General features: G+C 43.8%; 1 pseudogene; it reads right to left on the reverse strand.

Annotated features, from left to right (window-relative positions):
- Positions 1-10012: 10012 nt before the first annotated feature.
- Positions 10013-11703, reverse strand: LOC140722420 (uncharacterized; annotated as a pseudogene).
- Between the last annotated feature and the right edge of the window lie 2631 nt (positions 11704-14334).

A 14334-nucleotide genomic window follows, 5' to 3' on the forward strand; every position in this document is an offset into this window, starting at 1 on the left:
GTTGCTGGTGTTGCAGCCGCTGCGGTGATTGAGTAAAACTCTTTGCTCACTCCGGACAGAAATGTGGCCTCTATTTATTGTGAACTCACCGGAGCATCACAAGGTGGGTTAACTGAATGAGTCTCTTCACACACAAGGAGCAGGTGAACGGCCGCTCCCCAGTGAGAAGCTGTTGATGTATCTGCGATGGCCGACTGAATCCCTTCCAAAATGAGAGACAATGATTGACATTTCACTGCTGTTAACGTCATGGCGACATATCCAATCAGATCCCGAATATGGACACGTGTTCGGGCTCTCCTTGTAGAGAGTGGGGCGTTGTCTTCTCCAGCATCTCCGCCTCCACATTCAAGAATCGGCGGCATTCAAGCGCTGGTGAACTGACAGATACAGCGGAACTAACGTGTTGTTGTGTTTCTGATTCCCATACACAAATCCTCTGACTTTTCTACACTGTTAAAAGTTTACAAAGCAAGTCAATGGGTGAAGGACAACATTTCAACTCAGATAATTTTAGTCTCCATGGTGCCTTCTGATAAAAAAAAGTCACAACTCTAAACAATTTGGACGAACAAGACTTCATCTTCTAACTGGCCACAGTTCCGGCATCAGGCACAACATCAAACTCTCTGCTTCCCTCTCTGTATGAAAATGGATCACTCCTCCCCTTCATCAGTCTGTGACTTGTCTCAGTTTGTCTGTCTCCTTCGCATTCTGAGCATGCGCCACACACCTACTGAGATCACATTTTATTTACACGGTTGCGACTAGAGACTTTCTGATTATTATGTCCCTCCTGGCATTTGACGGTGGTAAACTCAGTGTCGGCAATGGTATTGATCCTCAGGAGTAGGTGAATAGACTTTTTCGTTGGAGATCGATAAACTGCCGGTAGTGTGTGTCTGGATGAGTGGGTCGTTTTCAGACTGGAAGGAGGTAGCGTTTGGAGTACCCCAGAGATCAGTCCCTGACCACAGTTGTTCACAGTTTAATGTCCTGGCGGAAGCAGCGAGATGTGAGATGTCCCAGTCTGCTGGTGACGCAGAAAGAGTGGAGTTGGGGGAGGGGAGGCTATTCACATGCAATTTCGTAGCTTTGCAATCAGTACATAGTGCACGGTGGGGCTGCAGTGGCGGGTTCCAATCTGCTAATTAGATTTGCTGACGGCACTACATTGATTCGCCGGATCCCAAATAATATCGAGGCAGCGTATAGAGAAGAAGTCATCACCCCGACACAGTGGTGTCAAGAAAACAACCTCTCCCTCATTGTGACAAAAACAAAGGAGCTGGTTGTGGATTACAGGAGGAATGGAGACGGGGATCAAATTCAACATTTCGAAGTCTGTTACTGACACAAAATGCACATTTTAATATTGATCATGACACAATGTATTTTAAATATCGTTAGACATAAAACATATTTATAGATTGTTACTGACAGAGACTCATATAACTTGTGTTCCGTGTGTTATCTGAATGTATTTGCCTGTGATGCTGCCACAACTCAGTGTTTCTCTGTCCCTGTACCTTCCCGTACTTGTGCACTTGGCAATAAATTCAACAGGACCTGAGAAATCGCAGTGAGATTTGATTAGTGATGATCATCTTGGCAGCTCGGTAGGTCGAATGTATGAGACAGTACACTGTTAAATGCAAAACCCTGAACAGTGTTGATGATCAGAGGGATCTTAGACTCCAAGTTCATCGCTCCCTGAGAGAGACTGCACAGATTGATCGGGTGGTTAAGAAGACAAATGGCATGCTTGTCTTTATCAGTTGAAGCATTGAGTTCAAATGACGGGAAGTTGTGTTGCGGCTGTTACGAGCCTGCGGTCGTACTGTGACTGTTTCTTTAAGAGCGCCGGCGTGAGGAGGCGGGGCTATGACGTCAGTCACAGGCTGACAGCGCTGACTGTGGACTGAACCATAAGAGAGAGAGCGATCTGCAGACAGGCAGTCGGCCAGTCTAAAGAGAGAGAGAGAGAGAGAGAGAGAGAGAGAGAGAGAGAGAGAGAGAGAGAGAGAGAGAGAGAGAGAGAGAGAGAGAGAGAGAGAGAGAGAGAGAGAGAGAGAGACTGGAAATGCTGATCGCTTCAGTTAGTCGCAGCTGAGGCTTGGAACTCTCCTATGCCCACAAGAGTGGGTTGATCATCGGTACACGGAACCACAACGAACGTGTGTGGCTGTCACTTCGTATAATCCATAGGAGTGGATTTTGGAATGTCTTGTGTTAACCCTTGCCTGGGTATGTTGTGTGGTTAACCCTGGAAGACGGTATTCCTGTGACAGTCACTTTCGCTGATAACTCGTATGTGGACGGATTCAACGGATAAGACGTCGTCGGCGGTTATTTTGAAGTAACGGCCTTTTCTCTACGTTTCGCCCTGGATTACAAATATCTCTGTCCTATCATTTATTCCGTGGATTACTGAACTTTCCTACTTTACCATCTCAAGTCTCTAAGATTTGTTCCCTCACGCTCGATAGTCTGGGAATTATATTTACACATATATATGCACTTAACTCTGTTACTTTCCATTATTTCGTTAATTTACTATATTATTAGTAGATACTAATAAAGAGAGTGGTTTTAACATCAAAACCAGACTCCAGTGTGAACTCTATTGCTGCTGGTTCGTTTCTAAAACGTTTCAGTTCGTGACACAGTTTTATAAAAGTGGTTAGACCACATCTGGAGTGTTTCATACAGTTCTGGTTGCCCCATTCTCGGAAGGATGTCGGGGCTTTGGACAGGGCGCAGAAGAGGTTTACCAGGACACTGCCTGGATTAGAGGGCATGAGCTATAACGAGAGGCTGGACAAACCAGTGTTGTTTTCTCCAGAGCGGCGCAGGCTGGGGTGAGACTGGATGGACGTTTATAAGATAACGAGAGGAATAGATAGTGTGGAGAGACGATGTGTTTTTCCTGGGGGTTGAAATGTCTAATACATTTAAGGTGAGAGGAGATCTGAGCGGCAAGTTTGCTTCTTTCCACAGACTAATGAGTAACTGGACATCTGTCTGGGGTGGGAGACCGAAGCGGTCATGTCTTCCCGTTTCCTGTTCACGTTTTTCCGCAGATCTGCAGCATCTGCGGGTCACTGCTCTACGTGTACGTGTAGCTTCACCTTTTGCCCCTTCAGGCAAGTCAGTGAGATCCGGATCTGTCACGTCTTCTCGTTGTGGTGGACAATATGTTTCTTTTTCTGCAATAGTTTCAGCATGTTTCATTTCACTGTTTTCACCTGCTGAAGTGCAGCCAATGTTTCTTGTTGTCTGACCCACTTATGTGAGAATTTAGCTTTTTGTATTTATCTGAGCTTCTCACAAATGTCTACAGTTTAGTTAAGAATCACTCCACGACTTCCAAAGCAACAACCCGGTCAGTCAAATAGTCGACACAACTAAAATAGTTTATTACATCTTTTTTCATTTTGTACTATTTATATAATTTAACTATGTAATAATTATATTCTTATATTAAATCACAATTGTTAAAATCTATGGTTATGAATTAGGTTCTACTGCTGCCACAGAGACAACGAATTTCATGACATATGCCGGTGCTATTAAACCTGATTCTGATATTGATATGGGAGACCCACCACCGGTCACCTGATCCCAGTTACTGCAGATCATAATGCGAGATTGAAGCCTTTTCTATTTATTTGCATTCCTCAGAAATGAGAACAGTTCAGTTTCCCTCTGTGGTTCCAGAGCAGAAGCTCAGTCTGTCTAATATTTCCACACAATTAAAATGGGGAATTTGTTTATTCTTATCACGTACTGAGCTACAGTGAAAATCTTGCCTGATGTACTATCCACACAGATAGATACATTACAACAGTACATTGAGCTGATATACGACAGAACAATAACTGTAACAAAGCATTATTGCTACAGAGAAAGTGCAGTGCAGATAGACATATGGTGCAGGGTCACGTCGAGTTACATTGTGAGGTCGAGTCCATTTTATCATTCATTTGGCTTATAACTGCAGACAGGAAGCCGTCCCTCGGTCTGGCGTATCTCTCCGCCAATGTGGGAGCGGATTTGCAGCAAGAATGTCCAGGTTATGAGCTTCTTTGTGTACATGGCCTGCTTTTCCGAGGGAGGGGAAGTGTAGGAAGAGTCCATGGACTGGAGGCTTGTTTCTCTGATGTTCTCTGCTCTCCAAAGTTCTCTGCAGTTCCTTGCAGTCATGGGCAGAGCAGTAGCCATACAAAGGCGTGAAGTATCAACAAGGAGCTCAGAGACCTCGGCCTTCACCCTGCCTTGTGTAGCTGAATCCTGGACTTCCTGTCAGATCGCCGGCAGGTGGCAAGAATGGGCTCCATCTCCTCTGTCTCTCTGACCCTCAGCACACATATCCCACAGGGTTGTCTCTTTTGCCCTCTCCTTTATTCTCTGTGCACCCATGACTTGTGTTGCCACCCACAGCTCCAATCTGCTAATTAAATTTGCTGACAGCACTACACTGATTGGCCTAATCTCAAATAAGAAATTTCAATCAAATGCCTCCTGACAAGGCTCGGTCCAAACAAACTTTTCACTCTTCTTCAGGAGATTAGTCAGAGGAAGAGCGATACCAGCAAAGTTCTTACAGAACTTACGATAATATCCATCCATTCCCAGAAACCTTCTAAGAGCCTTCTCAGCAGTCAGAATAGGAACTTGAGAAATTGGCTGGACTTTTGCCCGAACAGGAATCAACTTGCTTTGACCTACAACATAGCCAAGACAGGTCACAGTGGCATGGCCGTATTCACTCTTAGCTAAGTTAACTGTAGGGCTGGCCTGGGAAAGCCTGTCAAACAGCTTTTCTACTGCAGAGATATGCTCTTTCCTAGTGTGACTCCCTGTGACTAAGTCATCAATATAGGCATCTGTGTGTTCTAACCCTCGAATTACAGAATCAATCATTCTCCGGAATGTTCCTAGAGCATTTTTCATTCCAAATAGCAAAACATCGTATTCATACAACCCAGAAGGTGTCACAAATGCAGAAATTTCTTTACCTCTGTCTGTCAATGGAACACACCAATACCCTTTCAACGGATCAATCTTTGTAAGAAATTCGTGTTTCCAACCTTATTGATGCAATCATCCACTCTAGGGATAGGATAGGGATCTGTTTTTGTTACTGCATTTGCCTTCCTATAATCAGTGCAAAATCTAACACTCCATTACGTTTGGGAACAATAACGCAGGGTGAGCTCCAATATGATGCCAAAGGAGATAATATCACTTTCTAGCATATATTCAATTTCTTGCTCAGCCAATTTACACTTTTCTACGTTCATGCGATATGGTGTTGTTTAATCGGTTTGGCTTGACCGATATCTACGTCATGTACTGCGACCATGGTTTGCTTGGGAACATCGGGAAATAAATCTTTAAACTTCAGAATTAATTCCTTCAGCTGTTGTTGTTGCTTTGGCTGCAGGTGAGCCAACTTGTTATCAATGTTTTCTAGAACAACCGAGTTCATTAGCCTAACTGGGACCACGTTTGGCTTTTGAAAATCTCAGACAATTCAATTACTTCATTCTCAGGGTTGCCAGATTCATAAGAATTGACAACAGCACTCACAGATGGTGCCTGCTTGTCAAAATAAGGCATTATCATATATTTGTGTACCACCTGTGTTAGTTTACATCGGTCGGGTGTTTTCATAACATAATTCAGATCATTAATTTGAGAGTCTATTTAATACCGTCTATTGAATTTCACCTGAGCTGGATTCATAAGCATTGGAGATAAGGCAAGAAGCTTATCCCGCACCTGGTATTCTTTTTTGCGGGCTCACTTATCAAACCAACACTTCCTTTTGTTTTGAGAAATCTGTAAGTTTTATTTCGCTAGACTACAGACTTGGTGCAGTTTATTCTTGAACTTCTAAACATAGTCTAACCAGTTAACATGTATATCCCCATCTATCCACTGTTCCTTTAATAAGGTCAAAAGTCCCCTTGCTCTATGACCAAACACAAGTTTAAATGGACTAAAGCCCAGTGAATCCTGTACTGAATCATTTACTGCGAAAAAAGCAAATGTATTCCTTCATCCCAATCTTTTCCTTTTTCAACACAGTATGTCTTAATCATTGTTCTGAGGGCAGAATAGAATTTATTTAAAGCCCCTTGTGATTCCGGATGGTATGCAGACGATGCAATTTGTTTAGCTCCCAGTTCATAAACTACCTGCTGGAATAATCCAAATGTAAAATTACTTCCTTGATCAGACTGGATTTCTTTAGGCAAACCAAATAAAGTAAAAAAAAAACTTCGTAAGAGTCTTCACCAGAGTTTTAACTTTAATATTTCTAAGAGTTATTACCGCTGGGAATCTGGATGCAGTACACATAATAATTAGCAGATACTGATGGCCAGCTTCAGTCTTTGGAAATGCGACAACACAATCCACTATAAATTTTGAAAAGGGTTCACTGAATGCAGGTATAGGCCGGAGTGGGGCCACTGGGGTGACCTGCTGGGGTTTACCCACAACTTGGCAAATGTGTCAGGGCTCTTCAAAAGGTCACAACATCTTCCCTTAAATTAGGCCAATAAAATTATTTCATAATTCTGTTTACAGCTTTAGTCACTCCAAAATGTCGACATAAGGGCAAACGATGTGCCAAAGTTAAAATTTCAGCCCTATAAACTTTAGGAACTACAGCTTGATGAACAATTGCCCATTCCTCACTCGCTGGTATAGCAGGTGGTCTCCACTTCCTCATTAACACTCCATCCTTGAGATAATAGCCTACTGGCACTTTCTTAATCTCATCATCTGAGAGAGCTGTTTTCTTTAAAGCTTGGGGTCTTGGTTCTGTTCTGCTATAAACTCCTTCCTGGACAGGGAGAAGTCTATCTCATCAGACTCACTACCTGAATCCTGATGAAACAATGAAGGCAGAAAGTCCCTGACAGGTCATCATAACCGGAATCCCGATTTTGGCTATCATCGGTATCAGAATCATGCTGCACAGAACCGTCTGCGTCGGCAGACTTTTTAGCCATACATTGAGTTACTGCGCAGGAAGGATAAATGTTAAAATCCATCTGTGGGTCGTCAGTGGTTGGCGTAGTTGTCAACAGCACTGCAGGAACAACTTTACCATCTGCCAGGCCATTCCCTAACAGCAAAGTCACATCTCCCACCGGTAAACTGGAGCATAATCCGATTTTAACAGGTCCCAAAACCAACGCTGACTGTAAAGTTACCTTGCACAACGGCATGGAAACCACACCGCCCCCAATGCCTTTAGTAAGATTTACCTCACCAGTGTCAGTCTCATCACCAAACTTTAGAACGCTGTCTAATATAAGTGACTGAGAAGCCCCAGTATCTCGAAGAATTTTCACTGGTACCGGGGTTGACCCTTCCTTTACTAATACAAACCCATCTGACATAAAATGATCAAACCCCTTCTTAACTCGGTCAGACCTCTCAGTCCTTAACTGAACCTCAACAGAATGTTCAGAACCCTGTGAGTTTATAGGTGCTTCAATATACTGATCACAGGTATTTGGGACTGCCTCCTCTTCCTTTTTCTTCTTCAGGTCAAAACAATAAGCCATCATATGACCAGCTTTCTTACAATAGTAACAAGTAAGACCAGAATATTTCTCCTTCAACTGTTTCCCTTCATCCTTACTCTTGTCACTAGTCCCAGCTTTAATTTCTGGTTTACCCTGGTTATCCCTGCTACTCTTTTGGAAACTTTTATTTGGGATAAACTTAACCTTATGAGTTAATGCAAACTCATCTGCTAATCTAGCAGACTCCTGCAAAGTGGCAGCATCGTTTTCATCTAAACACATCTTTATGTCATCAGGGACACACCTTTTGAATTCTTCAATTAAAACCAACTTTTTCAAGCTGCTAAAATCATCATTCACATTTTTACATGTGCACCAGTGGGTAATACACACAAACTTCTCTTAAGCAAATTCCATATAAGTCTGGTTCACAGATTTCCTCAAACTTCTAAACTTTTGCCTGTATGATTCTGGGACCAACTCGTAAGCTTTGAGCACAGCCTGTTTCACGATGTCATAATCAGCTGTTTCATCAACTGTCAAAGCAGAATAGCTTGCTGACCCTTCCCCTTAATACACTTTGTAAGAGAATAGGCCGATCTTTTTCTTTTTGATTTGTTAAGAGGAGTTGAGGTTTCTTGATTATATTTATAACAGCGTAACATTCTACTTCAAGTCAAGTCACTGTTATTGTCATTTCGATCACAACTTCTGGCACAGTACATAGTGAAAATGAGACAACGTTTTTCAGGACCATGGGGTTACATGACACAGTAAAAAAAAAACTTATCTGATTTTCACAATATGTATTTGTTTTGCTGTTTATACATCTTTCGTATTATCTGTTTGCTAAAACCTCATCTGATTTGTATTTTTTACTGGAAAATCAATAAAAAGATTGAAAAATGAATGAAATGAGAATAGGCCCACCTTCTTTTGGCCACTTTAAACTCTGAGCAACCTTCTCAAAACGCTAAAAGTATCTAACAACCTCTGCCTAGTCAAACGCAGGTACCAATTTAACTTCCCGACTGGCCTCAAACTTATCACCAGAGTACCTTTCCTGCAATCTTTCTATCCTTTCCAGCTCGAGCACCCTCTGTCTTTCTGCTTCCTCGCTCTGTTTTTCTGCCTCTCTACCCTCAATTGCCTCTGTCTTACTGTAGCTTCCATCTTCAATTTTTCAAATTTCTACGGGAGCTCAAGATCACGAGGTTTACTTTCAGGAAACACCTCCAAATCCTCCACTTTAAACACACGCTCAGATACATAATGTGCAGCTATTACAGTCTGCATCTGTGCCCTCCTTATTGTCGATTTCACCTAAGCAAGTTTTAACCTTCTAGCAAGGCACAACAACTCAATCCTTCTGGCGTCCTCTAATACCTCAGAGGTTGGCGCTTCCACAATCCTATCAGCATCAGCTGCTGATTTTCCACACACAAATAAATCAAATGGGATTCCCCAATGGAATTGATAATAAATCAATCAATACGCCCCAAATGTGTTCATATTTCGGATGCAGGCCCCAATTTTATTACGAACCATAACGCTTTAGAAACAAACCTGCAGAAATAGAGTTCACACTGGAGTCTGGTTTTTATGTAAAACCACTCTCTTTATTAGTATCTACTTATTATATAGAAACCTGAGCAAGATAAACAAAAGTTAACAGAGTAATGTGTATATATGTGTGTAAATGTAACTCCCAAACTATTGAGATTAGGGGAATCGAGGCTGGGAGTCTTGAGATGGTAAAGTATGAAAGTTCAGTTCATTCACGGAATAGGTGATGAGAGAGATGTTTGCAATCCAGGCTAAATGTCGAGAGAAGGCAATTATGCCGAATTCCACAGGTTCCACGGTGGTAAAACGAGAGAACAGTCGCTGTAGATTTTATCCGTCGTTCCAAATCCACATACAAATTATCACCGAAAGTGACTTGTCACAAGAGGTATTGTCTTCAAGTGAATTACCACACCACACCCAGGCAAGGGTTAACACATCAGTGGTCTTCACAGGATACCCCAAATCAGATCCACGCCTATGGATCAAACGAGGTGACCACCATACATTCGATGTACTTTATGATGAATTGATAATTAACCCACCCTTGTGGGCTAGGAAAGTCACAAATAGTGACCCTTGGCGACTAGTTCCTTTGTTTCAGCTGTTCCATTTCTCCTCCTTCGTTCTGTCTGACTCTGAGAGTCTGTGTCCTCGGTTAAAACTAAACAAACTGCGAGTGACTTAAACAAGCTGCGAGTCAGACTGATTCGCCTACTTAATATCTCTCTCTCTCTCTCTCTCTCTCTCTCTCTCTCCTCTCTCTCTCTCTCTCTCTCTCTCACTCTCTCTCTCTCCTCTCTCTCTCTCTCTCCTCTCTCTCTCTCTCTCTCTCTCTCTCTCATCTCTCTCTCTCTCTCTCTCTCTCTCTCTCTCCTCTCTCTCTCTCTCTCTCACACACACACACAAAATAACAGTCCACCGCAAACGAAACCTAGGGATACTTAACAACGACTACTCCCCATTGTGAACAGACTGATGTGCCAGTAGTTGGGATGACTGAATGAATCCGTTCCCATATTCTTAGCAGCTGAACGGCCTCTCCCCAGTGTGAACTCGCTGATGACTCTGAAGGCTGGATGACTGAATGAATCCCTTCCCACAGACTGAGCAGGTGAATGGCCTCTCCCAGTGTGAACTCGTTGATGTCCTCTGTAGGTGGGATGTCTGAGTGAATCTCTTCCCACATTCTGAGCAGGTGAACGGCTTCTCCCCAGTGTGAACTCGCTGATGACTCTGTAGGTGCGATGACTCACTGAAACTCTTCCCACATTCTGAGCAGGTGAATGGCCTCAACCCAGTGTGAACTCGCTGATGTCCTCTGTAGGTGCGATGACTCACTGAAACTCTTCCCACATTCTGAGCAGGTGAATGGCCTCAACCCAGTGTGAACTCGCTGATGTCTCTGTAGGGTGGATGACTGAGTGAATCCCTTCCCACAGTCCGAGCAAGTGAATGGCCTCTCCCCGGTGTGAACTCGCTGATGTCTCTGCAGGTGGGATGACTGAGTGAATCCCTTCCCACATTCTGAGCAGGGTGAATGGCTTCTTCCCAGTGTGAACTCGCTGATGACTCTGTAGGCGGGATGACTGAGTGAATCTCTTCCCACAGACTGAGCAGGTGAACGGCTTCTCCCCAGTGTGAACTCGCTGATGACTCTTTAGGCGGGATGACTCAGTGAATCTCTTCCCACATTCTGAGCAGGTGAACGGCTTCTCACCAGTGTGAACTCGCTGATGTCTCTGTAGTTGGGATGACTTAGTGAATCTCTTTCCACAGACGGAGCAGGTGAGCGGCTTCTCGCCAGTGTGAACTCGTTGGTGTGTCTGTAGGTTGCATGACAGAGTGAATCCCTTCCCACAGATGGAGCAGGTGAACGGCCTCTCTCCAGTGTGAACTCGCTGATGAATCTTTAGGGTGGATGACCGATTGAATCCCTTCCCACAGATGGAGCAGGTGAACGGCTTCTCCCCAGTGTGAACTCGCTGGTGTCTCTGTAGATGGGATGAGTGAGTGAATCCCTTCCCACATTCTGAGCAGGTGAACGGCTTCTCCCCAGTGTGAACTCGCTGATGACTCAGTAGGTGGGATGGTTGTGTGAATCCCTTCCCACAGTCTGAACAGGTGAACGGCTTTTCCCCAGTGTGAACTCGCTGATGTCTCTGCAGTTTGTATGAAAGAGTGAATCTCTTCCCACAGTCTGAGCAGATGAACGGCCCTTGCACCAGTGTGAACTCGCTGATGACGCTGTAGGTTGGATGACTGAGTGAATCCCTTCCCACAAGCCGAGCAGGTGAATGGCCTCTCCCCAGTGTGAACTCGCTGATGACTCACTAGGGTGGATGAATGAGTGAATCTCTTCCCACAGTCCGAGCAGGTGAACGGCTTCTCCCCAGTGTGAACTGACTGGTGTGTCAGTAGGTGTGATGACAAAGTCAATCCCTTCCCACAGTCTAAGCAGGTGAATGGCCGCTCGCCAGCGTCAGTTGACTGATGTCTCAGTAGGGGAGTTGATTTAGTGAATACCTTCCCACAGACCGAACAGGGTGAACGGCTGCTCTCCAGAGTGAACTCGCTGGAGAGCCATTAGGTGAGATGACCGAGTAAATCCTTCCCCAAAAATTCAGCAGATGACCAGCCTCTGCCCAATGGAAACTGACTGGTGTGTCCACTGGTGGGATGACCCACTGAATCCCCCTCTCACACACAGAGCAGGTGAATGTCCTTGCCCAGTGTGAATTTGCTGATGTAGCTTCAATTGAGGTGACCGAGTGAATCCATTCCCACTGAGTGAGCAGGTGAACGGTCTTTCTCCTGTGGAAAATGACGGGCGTGCCAGTTGGTCAGATGACCGAATGAATCCCTCCCCACAGTCTGAGCAGGAAGGACGGTCGACACCACTTTATAAATATCTAGATAGAGACAGCAAAATTGGCGTGCCGTGTTTGAGATTCCTGGAGACAAATTCTTCTCGTTTTAACCTGTAAAAAGATTTACAAAATCCATCAATGGGTGTAGAACAACATTTCAAATGAGATCACTTTAGTTGCCAAGGTGTGATCTGACATCACACTGTTACAGTGAGGATCAGCCCAAGTTGGACAGAGAAATCATCTCCTGACTGGGCACAGTGCTGGTATCTGGAATGACCCATCAGACTGTCTGATGTCTTCCTGTCTCTATAAGAATGGGGCATTTCTGCCATCTCCAATTCATGACGTGGCTAAGTCTGACTCTCTCAATTGGTATTATCCCCATTTCCCACTGAGCTGCATGGGTTCCTGGCGCCACAGTAACTGAAACACTTTCCCGTAATAGACTTTTTTGACATGCAGCTGGGATTTTCTTTTACCTGCTGTCAATTTAAAGTTCCAACAGTTTTAAAGCCATCTGAAGATTTCCTGCCTGGATGAATGGTTGTTCTGCACAGCTGATAAAATGAATTAAATTAATAATAGTATTATTTCATGTTCTTGTCACAGAGTCATAGAAAGGTACAACACAGAAACAGGCCCTTTGTTCCATCTAGTTTGTATGCATCTATTTAAGCTCTCTACTCCCATACCCCTACCATCCAGGTACCTATACGGTCCTCTTATATGTTGAAATTGAGCACGCATGCACCAGTTAGGTTGTCTGCTCATTCCACACCTGGATGATCGTCTGTTTGAAGAAGTATCCCCTCATGTTCACCTTAATGTTTCACCTTTCACCCTTAATCCATGGCCTCTGGTTCTCGTTCCACCCAATCTCAGTGGGAAAAGCCATTTTTGAAAAATGAAAAATCTTCCATTTACCCCATGTATAACCCTCATAATTTTGGCACAACTCCATCAAATCTTCTCTCAATTCTACTACATTCCAAGGAATAAAGTCCTGACCTGTTCAATCTTTCCTAATAACCCAAGTCTTCTCGACCTGGCACATCCTTGTGAATTTTTCTCTGAACTTTTTCAACCTCTTTTACATCTTTCATGTAGGTACGTGAACAAAACTGCACACAATACTGCAAATTAGGCCTCACCAATGTCTTCTACAAGTCAACATAACATCCATTTATTGATTTCAGTACTTTGGTTCATGAAGGCCAATGGGCTGAATTTTTTTCCATTACTATCTAACTATGTTACCAGTTTCAGTGAATTAAGAACTTGTATTCCCAGGTCTCTTTCTTCTACAAAAACTCTTCCGTGCCTGACAAGTCACTGTGAGAGAGCTCCCTTGTTAGTTCATACCAAAGTGCAACAACTCATACTGGTCTGCATTAAATTCCATTTTCTATTTCTCAAACCACTTTCCCAGCTGGTCCAGTTCGCACTGCAAGCCATGATAGTCTTCCTCACTGTCCACTACACCACCAACCTTGGTGTCATCTACAAATCTGCCGATCCAGTCAAACACACCATTATCAAGATTCTTGATATAGATGACAAACAACATCAGATCCAGCACTGATCCCTATGGCTCACCACTAGTCCCTGGCCTCTGGTCAGAGAGAAAACCATCTGCTACCACACTCTGGCTTCTCCCAAAGCCAGTGTCTCATCCAATTTACTATCTCATCTTGAATGCTGAGTAACTGAACCTTCTTGACCAACCTCCTATATGAGGACTTTGTCAAGTGCCTTGCTAACGTCCATGTAGACAACATCTACTGCCTTGCCTTCATCTACTTTCCTGATAACTTCCTCGAGAGACTCTATAAGATTGGTTAGACATGACCTACCATGCACAAAGCCATGCTGTCTATCTTTAATCAGTCCACATCTATCCAAATACATTTATCAGGTTCCTGCATATACTTTCCCTATAACTTTCCCACTACTGATGTCAAGCTCACCAATGTACAATTTCATAGATTACTTTTAGAGTCTTTCTTGAACAGCAGAACAACATTGGCTCTCCTCCAATCCTCCAGTACCTCACCTGTCACTAAGGATGATTTAAATATCTGTGCTTAGGCCGCCACACATTTCTGCACTTGTCTTCCACAGGGTCACAGGGAACACCCTGTCAGGCCCTGGGGATAGATCCACACAAATTTGCCTTAAGACAGCAAATGCCTCCACCTCTTTAATCTGTACAGGGTCCATGAAGTTCATGCAGCTTTGCCTCACATCTACAGACTCTTTGTCCATCTCCTGTGTAAATCCGGATGCGGAAAAACTCTCCCACATCTATTTTATCTCCTCATATGGATTACCATTCTGATTTTCCA

The sequence above is a fragment of the Hemitrygon akajei genome, unplaced genomic scaffold (assembly GCF_048418815.1).
Source record: "Hemitrygon akajei unplaced genomic scaffold, sHemAka1.3 Scf000077, whole genome shotgun sequence".
Lineage (NCBI taxonomy): Eukaryota > Metazoa > Chordata > Chondrichthyes > Myliobatiformes > Dasyatidae > Hemitrygon > Hemitrygon akajei.